At 49.7% G+C, this 19,768-nt stretch overlaps 1 protein-coding gene across 5 annotated transcripts in view; it reads left to right on the top strand.

The window, feature by feature from the left end:
- The window catches only part of SMOX (spermine oxidase), a 152,974-nt gene that overhangs the window by 31,162 nt on the left and 102,044 nt on the right, over positions 1–19,768 (top strand). For 2 of the 5 annotated variants that reach the window (XM_050943386.1, XM_050943387.1), the window contains exon 1: positions 4,402–4,528. The exons of 1 other annotated variant lie outside the window; for it this stretch is intronic. The gene's annotated coding sequence lies outside the window, so the exon portion shown is untranslated. Of the gene's footprint in view, positions 1–4,401; positions 4,529–19,768 lie in introns of those variants that run through there. 2 more of the 5 variants (XM_050943384.1, XM_050943388.1) reach the window with 2 other exon arrangements.

Below are 19,768 nucleotides of genomic sequence, written 5' to 3'. Positions count from 1 at the left end.
TGATAACTACTCTGAGTATGGTCTTTCAAAAGTTATACACCTACCTGAATAGTAATTTTAATCAAGACCAGATTTCCCTAGCTTGCTTATAAGAATGTCATGTGGGATAGTGTGGTATATCTTGATTTTAGTATGGTGTTTTACAACTACTGCTTCCCCGCATCACTAGGCTAGTACTGTTACGGAAGGTAATTAGGTTGGCCCATGGGAGTGAGGGTAGGATGAGGTGTTTGGGGGATGGTGGTTCAGGATCCTTTGGGTACTGGTTAGATGGTGATATAGGGACTACAGAGGGCTGGACTCGGAGGGTGTATTTGGGGAATGGTGGTATAGGGGACTTGGAGGATGGGGATGGTAGCATAGGGCAGGGGTTCTCATCCGGGGGTCCATGAGTCCTTTCAGGGGGGCTGCGGGGCCCTGCGGCTGAACCCCGGCACCGGCGCTGAAGCTGGGAGCAGCGCAGGGCTGAAGCCAACACCCTCCCTGTCCCAAGCTGGGAGCGGTGTGGGGCTGAATCTGGTGCCCCCTACCCCACACAGGAACAGCATGGGGCTGAAGGCACCATCCCCCCCGAAGCTGAGAACAGCGCCCTTCCAAAGCCAGCATCTCCCCCCGAAGTGGTGTGGGGCTGAAGCTGGTGCCTCCTGCCCCAGACAGGAACAGCGTGGGGCTGAAGGTGCCATCCCCCCCCGAAGCTGGGAACAGTGCCCTCCCAAAGCCAGCACCTCCCCCCTGAAGCCAGGAGCAGTGCGGGGCTGAAGCTGGTGACCCCGCCTCCGAGGCTGGGAGTGGCCCGGGGCTGAAGCTGGCAAACCTCCCCCCACCCCAAGCTGGGAGCAGTGGTGGGCTGAAGCCAGGAGCCCCCCCACCCATACACAGCCCCTAGATACCCTCTGCCTGCACCCTGAGTGATTTTCAGACTTTTTGAACTGAGTCCTCGCTTTGAGTTACATTTTTTGGTTGCGTCCCCCCACAGCCCAGACATGCTCAGTGACCTCCTGAGTGAGTCAGGGGGTGGAGGTGGCGCTCCCTCCCTGGATCCCGCTGTGCAGAACGGGCTCGAGCCCTGCCAGCCCTTGCTCGCCTCCCCGAAGTAAAACTATGCCTATGCCTAAGGGATCCCCCCTTCCGCCCCAGAGCTCTGAGTCACCATATGCCCCCACGGCCCCTAAACAAGGGGTTCTCAACCTTTTTCTTGCTGAAGCCCCCCCCATGCTATAAAAACTCCAGGGCCTAGCAGAGGGCGGGGCTGGGCTATGGTACCACTGGTGTAGGGGTCATGGGGAGGCAGGGACAGGGTATGGGGGGGGACCAGGCACTGGGGGGCTGGTGGTGTAGCGGTCAGGTGGTTGTACCAGGGTATCGGGGGACTGAGGTACAGGGGGGAGGGTGCTGGGCCGCAGGGGCTGGGAACAGGGTCTAGGGGGCAGGGTACCAGGAGGATGGTGGTGTAGAGCAGAGGTTCTCAACGTTTTTCTTTCTGAGGCCCCCACAATGTACTATATAAACTCCACGGCCCACCTGTGCCACAATAACTGGTTTTCCACATATAAAAGCCAGGGCCAGCATCAGGGGACAGAAAACAGGGCAACTGTCTGGGGTCCCCTGCCACAGGGCCGCCCACCAAGCTACGTTGTTCAGGCTTCAGCTTCAGCCCCAGCTGGCAGGCTCACAGCCCTGGGATTCAGACTCATGTGGTGGGGCTCTGGCTTTCTAGCCTGGGCCCCAGCGAGTTCAACACTGGTCCTGCTTGGCAGACCCCCTGAAACCTGCTTGCAGCCACCCAGGGGGCCCCAGACCTCTGGCTGAGAACACTGAGGCTATGGGGCTGGGCCGAGGTATTGGGAAACTGAGGTATGGGAGGGCTGGGCCTGGGTACTGGTTTTGTAGGGGCTGTGGAGGGCCAGGGTACCGTGGGGATGCTGGTGTGGGGGCTGTGGGGAGATGGTGGTGTAGGGGCTGGGCTCGGTATTGGGGGACTGAGATATGGGGGGGGTCTGTGCCAGGGTACCAGTGGTGCAGGGGCTGTGTGGGGGCAGGGTACCAGGGGGGTGGTGGCATAGGGGCTGGGAGATTGGGGGACTGAGGTATGGGGGGGGGAGGCTGGCCAGGGCATCAGTGGTGTAAGGGCCACGGTGTATTGTGGGGGGACTGGCTGCGGTACCAGGGGTGGAGAGGCTATGGGGAGCGGGGCGTTGGGGGGGCAAGGTACTGGGGGGATGGTGTTCTAGGGTACTGGGGGGATGGCGGCATGGGGCCAGAGGGCTAGGAGGTTGGGGGACTGAGGTATGGGTGGGGCTGGCCACGGTACCAGTGGTGTGAGGGCCGCGGGATACTGAGGGGGCAGGGTACGGGGAGATGGTGGTGTAGGGCCTGGAGGACTGGGCTGAGAGATTGGCGTACCAATGTATGGGGGGGCTGGGCCGGGATGCCAGTGGTGTAGGGGCTGTGGGGGGGCGGGACAGGGTATGTGGGGGCAGGGTACTGGGGTGCCAGTGGGGTAGGGGCTGCGGGCTGTTGGGGGGGGCTGGCCGGGGTTCCAGTGGTGTAGAGGCTGCAGGGTATTGGGGAGGGCTGGTTGGGCTGTCAGTGGTGTAGGGGTTGCAGGGTATTGGGGAGGGCTGGCCGGGCTGCCAGTGGTGTAGGGGCTGCGGGGTGTTGGGGGGGGCTGGCCGGGGTTCCAGTGGTGTAGAGGCTGCAGGGTATTGGGGAGGGCTGGTTGGGCTGTCAGTGGTGTAGGGGTTGCAGGGTATTGGGGAGGGCTGGCCGGGCTGCCAGTGGGGTAGGGGCTGCGGGCTGTTGGGGGGGGCTGGCCGGGGTTCCAGTGGTGTAGAGGCTGCAGGGTATTGGGGAGGGCTGGTTGGGCTGTCAGTGGTGTAGGGGTTGCAGGGTATTGGGGAGGGCTGGCCGGGGTTCCAGTGGTGTAGGGGCTGCAGGTATTGGGGGGGGCTGGCATGGATAGCAGTGGAGTAGGGGCTGCAGGGTATTGAGGGGGCTGGCTGAGGTAGCAGCGGGGTAGGGGCTGCAGGGTATTGGGGGCGCTGGCCGGGGTAGCAGTGGGGTAGGCGCTGCGGGGGGGAAGGGTATGGGGGGTAGGTACCAGGGGGATGGTGGCGGAAGGACCGGGGGGGGGCACTGGATGGGGTAGCAGTGGGGTAGGGGCTGCGGGTGGGGGCAGGATAGGTACTGGGGGAGGGGTGGCCATGGTAGCAGTGGGGTAGGAGCCGTGGAGGGGGGCGGGCAGGGTGGGTACCAGGGAATGGTGGTCGAAGCACCGGGGGGATGGGTAGGGGCTGCAGGGGGGCAGGGTGGGTACCTGGGCGGATGGTGGCGGAAGGATCGGGGGGGATGGATAGGGGCCGCGGGGGGGGCAGGGTGGGTACCGGGGGGATGGGTAGGGGCCGCGGGGCGGCAGGGTGGGTACCGGGGGGATGGGCGGGGGCCGCGGGGGGGGCAGGGTGGGTACCGGGGGGATGGGCGGGGGCCGCGGGGCGGCAGGGTGGGTACCGGGGGGGGATGGGTAGGGGCCGCGGGGGGGCAGGGTGGGTACCGGGGGGATGGGCGGGGGCCGCGGGGCGGCAGGGTGGGTACCGGGGGGATGGGCAGGGGCCGCGGGGGGGGCAGGGTGGGTACCGGGGGGGGATGGGTAGGGGCCGCGGGGGGGCAGGGTGGGTACCGGGGGGGGATGGGCGGGGGCCGCGGGGCGGCAGGGTGGGTACCGGGGGGGGATGGGTAGGGGCCGCGGGGGGGCAGGGTGGGTACCGGGGAGGATGGAAAGGCGCTGCGGGGGGGCAGGGTGGGTACCGGGGGGATGGGTAGGGGCCGCGGGGGGGCACGGTGGGTACCGGGGGGATGGGCAGGGGCCGCGGGGGGGGCAGGGTGGGTACCGGGGGGATGGGTGGGGGCCGCGGGGCGGCAGGGTGGGTACCGGGGGGATGGGCGGGGGCCGCGGGGGGATGGATAGGGGTTGCAGGGGGGGGTAGGGTGGGTACCGGGGGGATGGGTAGGGGCCGCGGGGGGGGCAGGGTGGGTACCGGGGGGGATGGGCGGGGGCCGCGGGGGGGGCAGGGTGGGTACCGGGGGGGATGGGCGGGGGCCGCGGGGGGGCAGGGTGGGTACCGGGGGGATGGGTGGGGGCCGCGGGGGGGGTACCGGGCAGATGGTGGCGGAAGGACCGGCGGTGGGAGCGGGCGGGCGGCGTGGCCGGGGTGCCAGGTCCGTGCTCCGGGCGGTGTCTCCCGCTCTCTGCGGGGCGTGTCGGCTCCGGGTTCCGGCCTCCCGCTCCCCCCCGCGGCGCCGCGGCCCCCGAGGCCGGGCCCGGGCCGGGCTGCCCAGCCGGCCGGCAGCGGGGGGCGGGCGGGCGGACGGCCCGAGGCGGAGCCGGGGCGGGCCGAGCCGAGCGGAGCGGGGAGGAGGCTGCGGAACAGGCCGCCGCTGGTTGTCGCCTCGCAGTGCAGCAGCCGGGCGAGCCGAGCGCCGAGCTGGACAGGCTGCAGGAGCCCTTCGCCGCCGGCCCCCGCACAGCCAGGTACCGCCCGGCCCCGCACGGGGAACCCCCGCCGGCCCCCGCGCTTCTCGGGGGCGGCTTGGGCGCGGGGCGCAGCCTCGGACCCCTGGTTCTGCTTGGGAGGGGGGAATTGGGGGGCTCTGTCCTGTAACCCCCAGTCTCCCCTAAAGGACCACAACCCTCTTCCCTCCAGTACAACCCCAGTTCTGCTTGGGAGGGGAGAATTGGGGGGCTCTGTCCTGTAACCCCCAGTCTCCCCTAAAGGACCAGAGACCCCTTTCCTCCAGTACAACCCCAGTTCTGCTTGGGAGGGGAGAATTGGGGGGCTCTGTCCTGTAACCCCCAGTCTCCCCTAAAGGACCAGAGACCCCTTCCCCTAGTACCCCCCCAGTTCTGCTTGGGAGGGGGAAAACTGTAGTGATCTGTGCTGTAACCCCCCTGCCCACAGACTCCTTCCCCCAGTTCTGCTTGGGAGGGGGAATTGGAGTGATCCATCCTGTAACCCCCCATTCTTCCCTAGATAATCCCCTCCCCCTTTCCCTAGAGGAGCGCATATCCTGTCCTCATTGGGCACTGATGTTCTGTCATAGCTTCAGCTGCCCCAGGAGTTGGGGGGAGGCATTGCTTTCACCCTTGGGACCTACATATGAAACAGCCTGTGTCGATAAGGTGATCAGATAGCAAGTGTGAAAAAGTGGATGGCGGTGGGGGGTAACAGGAGTCTATGTAAGACAAAGCCCTGAATATTGGGACTGTCCCTATAAAATCAGGACATCTGGTCACCCGACTGATAGATGTTATTCCTCCTCCCCACTTTTCAGAACCCTGCTTTGGTGTGTTTGTTTCAGTCTTCTTGTGTCAGTCAGACTCCTGCCATGCAAAAGCTGTGCAGTTCGTGCTCACTGAGGCTCCTTTCTTGACCTCTTTGTGAGCTTCTGTTCTTGATGTTGCAAATTGATGGATGGAAAAGCAGTGGATCCTGGAACAAAGCCGGTTCCTTTTCCCCAGTCACGTTGCTGCACAGGGTTTCGACACTGACTACCGCTGTCTCACTGCAGTTTGAGATGTGCCCCACTTAGATAATGCACAGTGAACTCTGTTTGTTTGTGCATGCACACTCCAAAGCATAGAGTATATAATAACCATAATAACAATGGGGGGGGGGTGTATTTTTTGGTGGGTTCATGTCTCACTATATAGAGTAGTGAGAAATCTGTGTAATATCCAATGTAGCTCAAGGCCAGACTTACAAAATTGTCTTGGAAATTTACCAGGCACCCTCCAAAATTTCCCAACTCTTCTGTGCTTGATAATATTAAGGAAACAGCTAATTATGTTTTGACTCATGTGTTTTTGAAAAAAATTGCTCCAGGCAAGTAGAATTGTGCAAGGTGGGAGTGAGACAATTATTAATGGCTTCAACCTTATCTTTATGTCAGATCATAAAATAGTTGTGTGGGGTTGGTTATATATGTATGTTAGTATATTTATATTAAGGAGTTTTTTTCTGGTAATAGCATGACAATAAATCTCCAATAATAAATGTCATCGAAACGTCAAGATTATTGATGTAAATTATGATCTGCAAATGCTTCAAGTGTGCATTAGGTGTTTCTTGTTTGTACATGGGCTTAATAATGCTGTGGTTTTGGCACTAGTTTCTGATCTCATGTACTCAAGTAATTTAATTGACGTCGGTGGAATTACTCCAGTTTGACATTGGTGTAATTGAGATCAGAATTTAGCTCCAAAGCTGTAGTATTATAATACCTTGGTAGCATTATAATGCCAGAGTCGTCATAAAACACCATATATAAATTACTGGCTACGAAAGCTTTGTATTTATATCAATAATCTCAGGATTATGGTGACATCATGAGAATAAAGCTCAAGTAGTATCAGCAGAAACATCCTAATAAAAAGTGTGTATATTTGATCTATCTATAGATAAAAAAAAATAACACCCCGTCTCCAAATCCACTTTGTAATCCAAGCAAGATAAAGTTGACGCTTATCAATAATTGTCCTCCTGTATATGATACAATTCCACACACATACTAAAATTCATTTTGCATATATACATATAAGATTACACTCATCCTCTTTCTGATCTGACGTAAAGACAAAGTTGAGGCCAAAACGCTGTCCTTACCTCACCCTGGTGATGCAAGCTTTACTTAATAGGCACAATATAGTATGCTGTTCTGAGAGTAACCAGGCTGGTTGAGTTAAGGACATGGTGTCAGCCTAGAGTCATCGCAGTGTATTGTGTAAGAACAGTGTGTGTTTTGAGACTCCAGCAAACTCAGTTTATTGACATACTGATAATACTTAGCATTTATATAGCCCCTTTCCTACTTTTAGTGTTAAGCAAACATTCATTCATTCCTTACAAAACCCTTAGGAGTTGGTGAACAGTTGTCACCATTTTATACTTGGGGACATTAAGACATGGAAAAGTCAGGTTCATAAATGGAGATTAGAGCCATCTTTCAGTCATTACCCCTCTGGACCATGCCTCTTTATTGAAAACAGTCTGATATTGCCAGTCCTGGACAGGCCTGCCCACTGTTAAACTTGTATCTTAGCTGCTGCTGCTGCCTTATTTTTTAAATATCTCTAGTGCACAAGGTTGGCAAAGTACTTCAACAAGTTAATTACATTACCACTGAAATGCAACCACCTCTGGGGTGGAGGACAGCAACCAGCTTGCACATAATGTTGTCTGGGGTGTGGAAACTGTGGATGAACTAGTTTGAAAAATGCCACAGGATCTCTAATGTCCACTTTGAGCAGACAGAGCATCTGCTTTTTATAGGTTCATTTACAGGACCCTCTGCTTTAAATTACATGCATGGAGCTAACTTATCCACCTCAGCCAGAACCAGCCTTAACGTTTTGGATTTGGCCTCTGAGACATGTTTTTGTGAGTCCCCACTCCTAAAATGTACCAGGATGGCCTAAGATGGTTGGAGAGGGTTAGTAGGGTGACTCCTTGGGTATGTGTACTCTTGAGCTAGTGGCATAACTTTCAGCATGGGAATATGTATATACTTCAGCTTTGATAGAGCTAGTGTGCTAAAAATAGAAGTGTAGCAGCAGTGGTGCAGGCAGCAGGGTAGGGTATGAGCCTGAGAAAGTACCTGCGGCAGGGGTGGCCAACCGGTGGCACCAGAGCCACATGCGGCTCTTCAGAAGTTAATATGTGGCTCCCTGTATAGGCACCGACTCTGGGGCTGGAGCTACAGGCGCCAACTTTCCAGTGTGCCAGGGGGTGCTCACTGCTCAACCCCTGGCTCTGCCACAGGCCTTGCCCCCACTCCACCCCTTCCTGCCCCTCTCCTCTGAGCCTGCCATGCCCTCGCTCCTCCCCCTCAGAGCCTCTTGCACACCACAAAACAGCTGATCGGGAGGTGCGGAGAGGGAGGGGAGGTGCTGATCGGTGGAGGTGCCAGTGGGCAGGGGGCACTCTGAGCCGGAGGGGGAAGGGGAAGCTGATGAGGGGCTGCTGACGTATTACTGTGGCTCTTCGGCAATGTACAGTGGTAAATTGTGGATCCTTCTCAGGCTCAGGTTGGCCACTCCTGACCTAGGGTCTCGGGGTGAGGGGTGGGGGGTTGTATTCAGGCAGCTAGCTCATGTTACTGCCTGCACTGTAGCAACCACTTCCATTTTTAGCACATTTTCAGCTTGATCAAAACTAGTGCACGTACGTCTACCTGAGCTGTAAGATACACCTTCCGCTCAAGTGTAGACATACCCTTTGGCATACGGAACCAGCTCATTTTATACTAATGGTGGTTTGTCCACCCCGCTGCAGAAAACTGTCTTTCCAGGGAAAATGACTGGAGAATTTTTTTAAAACGAAAGCTGAGATTTTTATTTTTATTTCAAATCAGAGTGGGAAGGACAAAAGCTTTGACCTCTGAAGGTTAAAGCAGTGAGTCAACCCTGCAGGGTCTTAATTTAAATGAGTATGTATTATATATCAAATGAAATATAAATAAAAATGCATCTTCCATGCACTGGGTGCCTTTGACAAAATACTAAAGATTCTACCACTTTCACAGATCTAGCTGCCTCTATGACCGCCATTAACCAATCAGAAAACTAATAAATGTAGAAATATCCTCACCCATGGCCATAGCTACCACTCCTTATCGTGCTTTCTCTCCCCAAAAGGAATGAAAATATATTGAAATACACCTCTACCTCGATATAACGCCGTCCTTGGGAGTAAAAAAATCTTATCAGGTTATAGGTGAAACCAGTGTTATATTGAACTTGCTTTGATCCACCGAAGTGCGCAGCTCTGCCCCCCCCCGAGCACTGCTTTACTGCGTTATATCCAAATTCGTGTTATATCGGGTGGCGTTATATCGAGGTAGCGGTGTATTGGGTTTCACAGAGTCCAGGTATTCCATACCTTGGAGCAGGGGGTGTATTTGGCTATGGATAGTAATAGTTGTACTCTCACAGTAGTCACCAAGTAGCTAACATTATTCCTATGGTATTTCCTGTAACAAATTCCAGGAATAGTGTGGGTGGTAATGTGAACTATTTACAACAGAGGATTTTGATGGCACCCATTGCTAGAGCCAAAGTCCCACGTGCTGCACAGTAAACTAGTCGTAAATAGTGTAGCAAGATCTTTGGCTTCTGTATTAGAGCAGCTTCATTTAAAGTGAGATTCTACTCTGAAAAATGCCCTTGTAAAAATATTATTGTGGGGTTCTTTGTATCTCGGTAACTTCTTTTTCAGCAGCGCTCGGTATACATGTACAAATATTTTGGGATGTGTGGTTTTCTTCCCTCCTCCCTCACCCACCCCCCCGGCAAAAAAACCCTGCCAGCTTTGCAAACTCAGCCTGAGCTCTGTTTGCACATCACACCTATAATAAAACTTCTGCAGCTTAAGTTAGCTCCTCATTGACACAAGTGCAACCCCATTGTCTTCAACTGGAATCGGTACCAATCACTTTTTGAATAAACTGGTGTCATTTGGTTTTAACTAAAAACAATTTAAATAAAAAGGAGGGTCTTTAATGAATTTATTATCAATGGCCTCTGTTGTCTGGGTATATTTATTTTGCATTTCCGCTACACTTTCAGTTCTTGATGTGCTGCAGATTTTTTTCTTGACAAGCTATAACTGCATCACAGAAGTTGTCAAGGGAGATGCTGCAGGGAGTGGTTTGGCAGCTGGGTGGAAGACATTTGGGGGTTTTGGCACTTGGAGAGGCATTGGATGCAGTTTGGATTGTGAGATAAGAACATTAAATGGATACCTCTGATAAAATGATCAGAAGCAAAATACTTCATGTTGACTTTAAATTGATATCTTCTGGTTTCATCACTGAGCTGAATGGGATGGTATACGGCTCTCTAGAGCCACTGTTTAAGGTTTTCTGCATATCTCAGGAAGATAACACTGTTTATTCTGTATTTATGTTTTCAAGGTTACCTTCAAAACCCTGAAGACTAGAAACTTATGCTTACATTCTGAAGCACTGCTTCACAGGAAGAGAGATTTGTAGCTACAGAACTGAGGGATACGCAGGGCCTTGGTTATAGAACATGACCTCTTCAAAGATAGTTTCCACATCACCCCTCTGAGATAAATATTATCTCCATTTGGCAGCTAGGGAAACTAAGGCAGGGAGGTGAAGGCTACATAGAAAACCGGTAGTAGAACTGGGATTAGAGTTTATGGGCCAAATCCTCAGCTACTGTAAGTCAGTATAACTGCATTGACTTCAAAAGAGTTACACCAATGGTCTCCAACCTTTTTAAGCCCAAGATCACTTTTTGAATTTAAATGCAACCCAGGATCTACCTCAAAGAAAATGTAGAAATAACAGTAATCACACAAACCCAAATACACTAGCCCTGTCCCTACCCTGCCCCTTCTCCGAGGCTCACTCCACCCCTCCCCCTCCGTTGCTCGCTCTCCCCCACCCTCATTCACTTCCATCAGGCTGGGACAAGGGGTTGGGGTGCGGGATGGAGTGCGGGCTCTGGTCTGGGGCGGAGGGGTTTGACATGTAGGAGGGGCTCTGGGCTGAGCCTGGGGCCAGGTTTTGGGGTGCAGGAGTGGGTTCAGGGCTGAGAGAGGGAGTTGGGATATGGGAGGTGGTATGGGATGCTGGGTCTGAGAGGGGGCTTAGGGCTCAGGCAGCAGGTTGGGGTGCGGGCTCTGGGAGGGGCTTGGGGTGCAAGTGGGAATGTGGGGTACTGCAGGGGATCAGGGCTGAGGCAGGGTGCTGGGATACAGGCTCTGGGAGGGTGTTTGGGTGCCAGAGGGGGTTCACGGTTGGGGCAGGGAGCTGGGGTGCTGGAGGGGTTCAGTGTGTGGGCTCCGGCTGGGTGCTGCTTACCTCAGGCGGCTCCTGGGTGACGGTGCAGCTGGGTTAAGGAGAGGCTCCCTGCCTGCCCTGGCCCTGTGCTTCTCCCGGAAGCAGCCGGCATGTCTGGCAGGGGCTCCTGGGTTGGGGAAGGGCAGGTGCCCCCCGCATCCACAGGCACCGCTCCCGCAGCTCCCACTGGCTGCGGTTCCCTGTTCCCAGCCAACGGGAGCTGCAGGGGCGGTGCCTGCAGGCGAGCGCAGCGCGCAAGACCCCCTACCTCTCCCACTCAGGAGCTGCTGCTGGACGTGCCATATCCACTTTGTTAACATCCTGTACCAATTTCATTTAAATCTGCTTTCCTTTTCAAAATTAACAAGGTAAAGGTGTGTGAAAGGAGAGGAACCACCCGAAACAGAAAAATCATCATAGTCTCACAGTTGATATAACTGCAGAACTGACGGACAGTGATAGATCTCTTCCAAAGAACTGATAATTGTGCGTGCTGTTCTTTGTGGTTCATTATTTTGCTGTGTAATGACAGATTTGTTTAAGATGTTTCTCCATAATTAGCTAAATTTAATTCACCAAAGGATATTATTGGCCTGTTTAGAATTACATGTTTTCATGCGATGAAGAAAAGAATAGGTTTTATTTTTAGGTTTAGTTCAACACTGAAGTGAAATAAACACGCAGTTCACTAATGCAGAAATAGTCAGTTGCAGCTTCCTTGTAGCTGAGGTGTCAAGAGAATAACCTATGTTGTCTCAGCAGAGAGAGCTGAAAGCGGTAGAGTCTTACACTCCCCGTAATCCAGCTCTCCTGTACATAGGGAGTACTTACTTCTCCCCCATCCCCAAGAATTTAGGATCTGTAATGCAGATGTGCCTATGGCAGCCTGCCTATGCCAGCATAATCTGCTAGTGTAGACAGCATATGTCAACAAGAGGAGTTCTGATGGCATAGTAGCACCACCCAAAGGCGGCGACTTCCACTGTTCCTGGGGGGTGCTTGACTTCCGCTCTGTCCCAGGCCCTGCCCCCACTCCACCCCTTCCCCCAAGCCCCCACCTCACTTCTTCCCGCCCCTGCCTCACCTCTTCCCTCCCCCTTCCCCCACCTCTTCCTGCCCCCACTCTTCCCTCTCCCCTCCAGCACCTCCTGCATACTGCTGAACAGCTGATTCCTGGTGCACAGGAGGTGTAGCGAGGGAGGGAGAGGAGCTGATTGGGAGAGGGAATGGGCAGCACTGATCCGCGGGGCTGTTGGTGGGTGCTGAGACTATTTTTTTTCCCTGGGTGCTCCAGCCCCGGACCACTCATGGAGTCGTCACCTATGCCACCACTTCCCTGAATGACGTTAGCAACACCTCGTAGAAATTATATGATAAGATTATGTGTCTCTGTCATTTCTAGTTTATTTGGCCCTTCAAAAAGCATTTGACAAAGTTGCTTATAAGAGACAATTAAGAAAACTAAGTCATGGAGTGAGAGGCAAAGTACTATCCTGGAGAAGAAACAGGCTAAGGCAGAACACAAATTATGGCTAAATGTTAAGCTTTCAATATGGCAGAATGTTAACGAGATGTCCCAAGATGCTGTTAGAACAAATGTTTAATATAACAATGATCTGGAGGAAAGAGATCGTAATAAGCTATACCACTACCATCCACTTGGTTAGTGGGTTGAGCACTGTTCCTTTCTTGGAGTCCAGGGCACACGTTGACTTAACCACGTAGTGTAGACCGGCCCAAAAAAGCAACCAAAATGGTGTGCTGCTCAAGGAATAGCATAGAAAGTACCACTGAAAATATAAATGTTGTTGTAGCTGTGTTGGTCTGAGGCTATTAGCCTACAGAACTACTTCGGTATAACTACGTCGCACAGGGGTGTGGATTATTGAGCGACATAGTTATACTGATCTAAGTGTTGGAGTAGACAGCGCTATGTCAACAGGACAGCTTCTCTGCCAACATAGCTACCGCCTCTCTTGGAGGTGGAATTATTAAACTGATGGGAGAGCTCTCTTCCATTGGCTTAGAGCAGGCGTAGTCAAATTTTTTTTTTCAAGGTCCAAATTTCTTGGTCAAGGTATAGTTAAGATCCAGCCACCAGAGAAATATTTTTCACAGTGCAAGTGCATGCATTGCTGTGTAATGAATACATGCATTGCTGTGTAATAAACTCAGGGCCTATTGCTTATTTTTAAGTGCATTAAATGAAAAATAAAATCAAACCACTGTATAACCTGAAAATAACCTTCAAGACAAATGTAATAAATTACTTTGAGAAAGTATGTAGGTAAAATGTCAAATAGATGCAAATATTAGCATTAAAATACTTTCAGATGACTGTTTTAAGTTTTAAATGTGTTTTGTCAAATAAAATTATTGTATCCATATGTGTATATAGAGAGGTAGATAAACACATTCAAAACTTTTAAGACTTTTGTGTGTGGTTTATTTAATATAAGTTTCAGGGATTGAAAGAAAACAACCCTTAGTACACATGAACTCTTTATCTTTTATGATTTAGGTCTTTCCAATAACAAATACACACCCACCTACATGTGTATTAAGCAAAAGAAGCATGAATAATTACTGTGAAATATCTGTTAAAACTGTAGTGTTACTACTGAAAATGTAATTTTATACGGCAATAGAAATTTAAAATAAAATATGTGTGAATAATGTATAATTATATTTGCCATCAGAGGGAAAAGTGACAGGTCCTCTACTAGACAAGGGCCTAGAAGTTTTGCGTGAGTTCAGTCAAGACAATTTGGAGGCAATTGCACAGATGATTATCAGTCAGAACGGAGTGTAGGAAAGATCTGAAGTATGGCAAGAGACCACCCTGGCTTAACCAGGAGACCTTCAATGTGTGAAACCCAAAAAAGAGTCCTACAAAAAGTGGAAACGAGGTCAAATTACAAAGGATGAATATAAATAAATAACACAAGTGTGTGGGGACAAAATTAGAAAGGCCAAGGCACAAAATGAGATTAAACCAGCTGGAGACATAAATGGTAACAGAAAAAGCGTCTACAAATACATTAGAAAGAAGAGGAAGACCAAGGGCAGGATACGCCTTTTACTCAATGAAATGGGGAAAACAATAACAGCAAATGTGGAAATGGCAGAAGTACTACATGACTGTTTTGTTTCAGTTTTCACCAAAAAGGTTAATAGGGATTGGAAATCTAACATAGTGAGTGCTAGTGAAAATGAGGTAGAAGCAGAGAATAAAATAGGGAAAGAACAAGTTAAAAATTACTTAGACAAATTAGGACTCTCTGTGGCACCTTACAGACTAATACATTTATTTGGGCATAAGTTTTCGTGAGCTGCAGTCCATTTCATCAGATGCATGGAGTGAAAAATACAGTAGACAGGTATAAATATGCAGCGCATGAAAAGATGGGAGTTGCCTTATCAAGTGGGGGTCAGTGCTAATGAGGCCAATCCAGGAAGATTGAAGTGTTCTCCTACTGGTTTTTGAATGTTATAATTCTTGATGTCTTATTTGTGTCCATTTATTCTTTTTGCCTAGAGACTGTCCAGTTTAGCCAGAGAGGCATTGCTGGCACATGATGGTATATATCACATTGGTAGATGTGCAGGTGAACGAGCCCCTGGTGGTGTGGCTGATGTGGTTAGGTCCTACGCTGGTGTCCCTTGAATAGATATGCGGACAGAGTAGGCAACAGGGTTTGTTGCGGCGATTGGTTCCTTGGTTAGTGTTTCTGTTGTGTGGTGTGTAGTTGCTGATGAGTATTTGCTTCAGGTTGGGGGACTGTCTGTAAGCAATGACTAGCCTGGTTCCCAAGGTCTGTGAGAGTAAGGGATCATCTTTCAGCATAGATTGTAGATTCTTGATCGTGTTCTGGAGAGGTTTTAGTTGGGGGTTGTAGGTGATGGCTAGTGGTGTTTTGTTACTTTCTTTGTTGGGTGACTCTGGGTACCCTTTTGGCTCTGTCAGTCTGTTTCTTCACTTCCTCAGGTGGGTATTGTAGTTTTAAGAGCGCTTGATAGGTGTCAAGTATCAGAGGGGTAGCCGTGTTAGTCTGGATCTGCAGAAGCGGCAAAGAGTCCTGTGGCACCTTATAGACTAACAGACATTTTGGAGCATGAGCTTTCGTTGGTGAATACCCACTTCATCAGATCCTGTAGGTGTTTGTCTCTGTCTGAGGGGTTGGAGCAAATGCAGTTATATCTCAGGGCTTGGCTATAGACAGTGGATTGTGTGATGTAGTCTGGATGAAAGCTGGAGGCATGTAAGTAAGTATAGCGGTCAGTAAGTTTCTGGTATAGGGTAGTGTTTATGTGACCATCACTTATTTCCGCTGTAATGACCAGGAAGTGGATCTCTTGTGTGGACTGGTCCAGGTTGAGGTTGATGGGTGGGATGGAAATTGTTGAAATCCTGGTGGAATTCCTCAAGGGCCTCCTTCCCATGGATCCAGATGATGAAGATGTCATCAGTGTAGCAAAAGTAGAGTAGGGGCACTAGGATGAGAGGTGAGGAAGCATTGTTCTAAGTCAGTCATAAAAATGTTGGCATATTGTGTGGCCATGCGGGCACCCATAGCAGTGCTGCCGACTTGAAGGTATAAATCGTCCCCAAATCTGAAATAGGTTGTGGATGAGGACAAAGTCACAAAGCTCAGCCACCAGGTTTGCGGTTACATTATTGGAGATGCTGTTCCTGATGACTTGTAGTCCATCGTTGTGTGGAATGTTGGTATAGAGGTCTTCTACATCCATAGTGGCTAGGATGGTGTTTTCTGGAAGTTCACCAATGGATTGTAGTTTCCTCAGGAAGTCAGTGGTGTCTCGAAGATAGTTGGGGGTGAAAGAATTGTAATTCAAAAACCAATAGGAGAGCACTTCAGTGTCCCTGGACACTCAATGACAGACTTAAGAGTGGCCATTCTTCAACAAAAAAACTTCAGAAACAGACTTCAATGAGAAACTGCAGAACTGGAATTAATTTGCAAACTTGACACCATCAAATTAGGCCTAAATAAAGACTGGGAGTGGCTGGGTCACTACAAAAAATAATTTTCCCTCTGTTGATACTCATAGCTTCTTGTCAACTGTTGAGAATGGGCCACATGCACCCTAATTGAATTGGCCTCATTAGCACTGACACCCCACTTGGTAAGGCAACTTACATCTTTTAATTTGCTGTATATTTATACCTGCCTACTGTATTTTTCACTCCATACCTCTGATGAAGTGGGTTATAGCCCACAAAAACTTACACCCAAATAAATTTGTTAGTCTCTAAGGTGACACAAGGACGACTTCTTGTTTTTGCTGATACAGACTAACAGAGCTGCCCCTCTGAAATTTGACAAATTAGATTTCTTCAAGTCACCAGGGCCTCATGAAATACATCTAGAATCTTCAAGGAGCTGACTGAGGAGATATCTGAGCCATTAGCGATTATCTTTGAAAAGTCGTGGAAGATGGGAGAGATTCCAGAGGACTGGAAAAGGGCTAATATAGTGCCCATCTGTAAAGAGGGAAATAAAGACAACATGTGGAATTACAGACCAGTCAGTACCTAGAAAGATAATGAAGCAAATAAGTAAGCAATCAATTTGCAGACATCTAGAAGATAATAAGGTGATAAGTAACAGTCAGCATGGATATGTCAAGAACAAATCCCATCAAACCAATCTAATAACTTTCTTTGACAGGGCAACAAACTTTGTAAATAGGAGGGAAGCAGTGTATTTGGTATATCTTGACTTTGGTAAAGCTTTTGATATTGTCTTGTATAACCTCATAAACAAACTAGGGAAATACAACCTAGATGGAGCTACTATAAAGTGGATGCATAACTGATTGGAAAACCATCCCCAGAGAGTAGTTATCAGTGGTTCACAGTCAAGCTGGAAGGGCATATTGAATGGGGTCCCGCAGGGATCAGTTCTGGGTCCAGTTCTGTTCAGTATTTTCATCAGTGATTTAGATAATGTCATAGAGAGTACACTTATAAAGTTTGTGGACAATACCAAGCTGTGAGGGGTTGGAGGTGCTGTGTAGAATAGGATTATAATTCAAGATGATCTGGACAAACTGGAGAAATGGTCTGAAGCAAATAGGATGAAATTGAATAAGGACAAATGCAAAGAACTCCACTTAGGAAGGAATAATCAGCTGCACACATACAAAATGGGAAGTGACCCTAGGATGGAGTACTGTAGAAAGGGATCTGGGGGTTATAGTGGATCACAAATTAAATGTGAGTCAACAGTATAACACTGTTGCAAAAAAAGTAAACATCATTTTGGGTATGTCTACACTACCCACCGGATTGGCGGGTAGTGATTGATCTGTCGGGGATCGATGTATCACGTCTTGTCTAGACGCGATACATCAATCCCCGAATGCGCTCCCCGTTGACTCCGGAACTCCACCAGGGCGAGAGGCGGAAGCAGAGTTGACGGGGGAGCGGTGGCTGTCCATCCCGCGCTGCGAGGATGTAAAATACGTCAATCTAAGTCTGTCATAAACAGATAAGAAAAGTTAATAGCACAGAAGTGCTTCATATCTCTTTGCCTGGAAAGGGTTAACAAGACCAGTAAGCCTGGCTGTCACCTGACCAGAGGACCAATCAGGGGACAGGATACTTTCAAATCTTGAGGGAGGGAAGTTTTTGTGTGTGCTGTTAGTTTTCGTTGTTTTTTCACTCTGGGGGCTCAGAGGGACCAGATGTGCAACCAGGTTTCTCTCCAATCTCCCTGATACAGGTTCTTATAGATTCAGACTAGTGAGTACTAGATAGATAAAGCGAGTTAGGCTTATGGTTGTTTTCTTTATTTGCAAATGTGTATTTGGTTGGAAGAAGTTCAAATGTGTATTTGGCTGGAAGGAGTTCAAATTTGTATTTTTGCTGAAAGGATTTTAATTTGTACTTGTATACTTAGGCTGGGAGGGTGTTCCCAGTGTCTATAGCTGAAAGACCCTGTACCTATTCCATTTTAAATTTACAAAGATAATTTTTACTGTTTTTTTCTTTCTTTAATTAAAAGCTTTTTTTGTTTAAGAACCTAATTTTTTTTTTATTCTGGTGAGACCCCAGGGGACTGGGTCTGGATTCACCAGGGAATTGGTGGGGAGAAAGGAGGGAAGAGAGAGAGAGAGGCTGATTTCTCTCTGTGTTAGGATTACTGTCTTTCTCAGAGAGAATCTGGGAGGGGAAGAGAGAAGGAGGCGGGAAGGTAAATTTTCCTCTCTGTTTCAGGATTCAAGTAGTTGAATCACACAGTGATCTTCCAGGGTAACCCAGGGAGGGGAAGCCTGGGAGAGGCAACGGTGGGGGAAAGGGTTTACTTTCCTTGTGTTGAGATCCAGAGGGTCTGGGTCTTGGGGGTCCCCGGGCAAAGTTTTGGGGGGACCAGAGTGTACCAGGCACTGGAATTCCTGGCTGGTGGCAGCGCTACAGGTTCTAAGCTGGGATTGAGCTTAGAGGAATTCATGCTGGTACCCCATCTGTTGGACACTAAGGTTCAGAGTGGGGATTATACCGTGACAAAGTCGATGTAAGATACATCAACATCAGCTATGCTATTCTCGTAGCTGAAGTTGCGTATCTTAGATCGACACCCCCCCGTGTAGACCAGGCCTTTGCGATGTATTAGCAGAAGTGTATTAAGCAAGACACGAGAAGTAATTCTTCCCCTCTACTCAGCGCTGATTAGGCCTCAGCTGGAGTATTGTATCCAGTTCTGGGTGCCGCTTTTAAGGAAAGATGTGGACAAATTGGAGAAAGTCCAGAGATGAGCAGCAAAAAACACAAAAGGTCTAGAAAACATGACCTGTGAGGGAAGTTTGAAAAAAATTGGGTTTGTTTAGTTTGGAGAAGAGAAGACTGAGGTGGGATGTCATGGTATAATTCCCCACTCTGAACCTTAGCGTCCAAAAGATGGGGTACCAGCATGAATTCCTCTAAGCTCAATTACCAGCTTAGTACTTGTAGCGCTGCCACCAACCAGGAATTCCAGTGCCTGATACACTCTGGTCCCCCCAAAACCTTGCCCGGGGAACCCCAAGACCCAGACCCTCTGGATCTTAACACAAGGAAAGAAAACCCTTTCCCCCACCGTTGCCTCTCCCAGACTTCCCCTCCCTGGGTTACCCTGGGAGATCACTGTGATTCAACTCCTTGAATCTTTAAACAGAGAGGAAAATTCACCTTCCTCCCTCCTTCTCTCTCTGCCTCCAAGACTCTCTCTGAGAGAGAAAGTAATCCTAACACAGAGAGAAATTAACCTTTCTCTCCCCCTTCCCTCCTTTCTCCCCATCAATTCTCTGGTGAATCCAGACCCCGTCCCCTGGGGTCTCACACCAGAATAAAAAGATAATCAGGTTCTTAAACAGGAAAAGCTTTTTAATTAAAGAAAGAAAAAACAGTAAAAATTATCTTTGTAAATTTAAGATGGAGTATGTTACAGGGTCTTTCAGCTATAGACACTGGGAATACCCTCCCAGACTAAGCATGCAAGTACAAATTAAAATCCTTCCAGCCAAATACACATCTGAACTCCTCACAGCCATGCAAATAAAGAAAACAAACATAAGCCTAACTCACTTTATCTAGCTAGTACTCACTATTCTGAACTTATAAGAGACTGTATCAGAGAGATTGGAGAGAAACCTGGTTGCATATCTGGTCACTCTCAGAACCCAGAGAGAACAACCACCAAAATCTAACAGCACACACAAAAACTTCCCTCCTTCAAGATTTGAAAGTATCCTGTCCCCTGATTGGTCCTCTGGTTAGGTGACAGCCTGGCTCACTGATCTTGTTAACCCTTTACAGGCAAAAGAGATATGAAGTACTTCTGTTCCATTAACTCTTAACTATCTGTTTATGACATGGGACATGATAGATTTCAAGGACATA

The sequence above is a fragment of the Gopherus flavomarginatus genome, chromosome 3 (genome assembly GCF_025201925.1).
Source record: "Gopherus flavomarginatus isolate rGopFla2 chromosome 3, rGopFla2.mat.asm, whole genome shotgun sequence".
Lineage (NCBI taxonomy): Eukaryota > Metazoa > Chordata > Testudines > Testudinidae > Gopherus > Gopherus flavomarginatus.
This window is presented reverse-complemented; position numbering and strand designations above follow the sequence as displayed.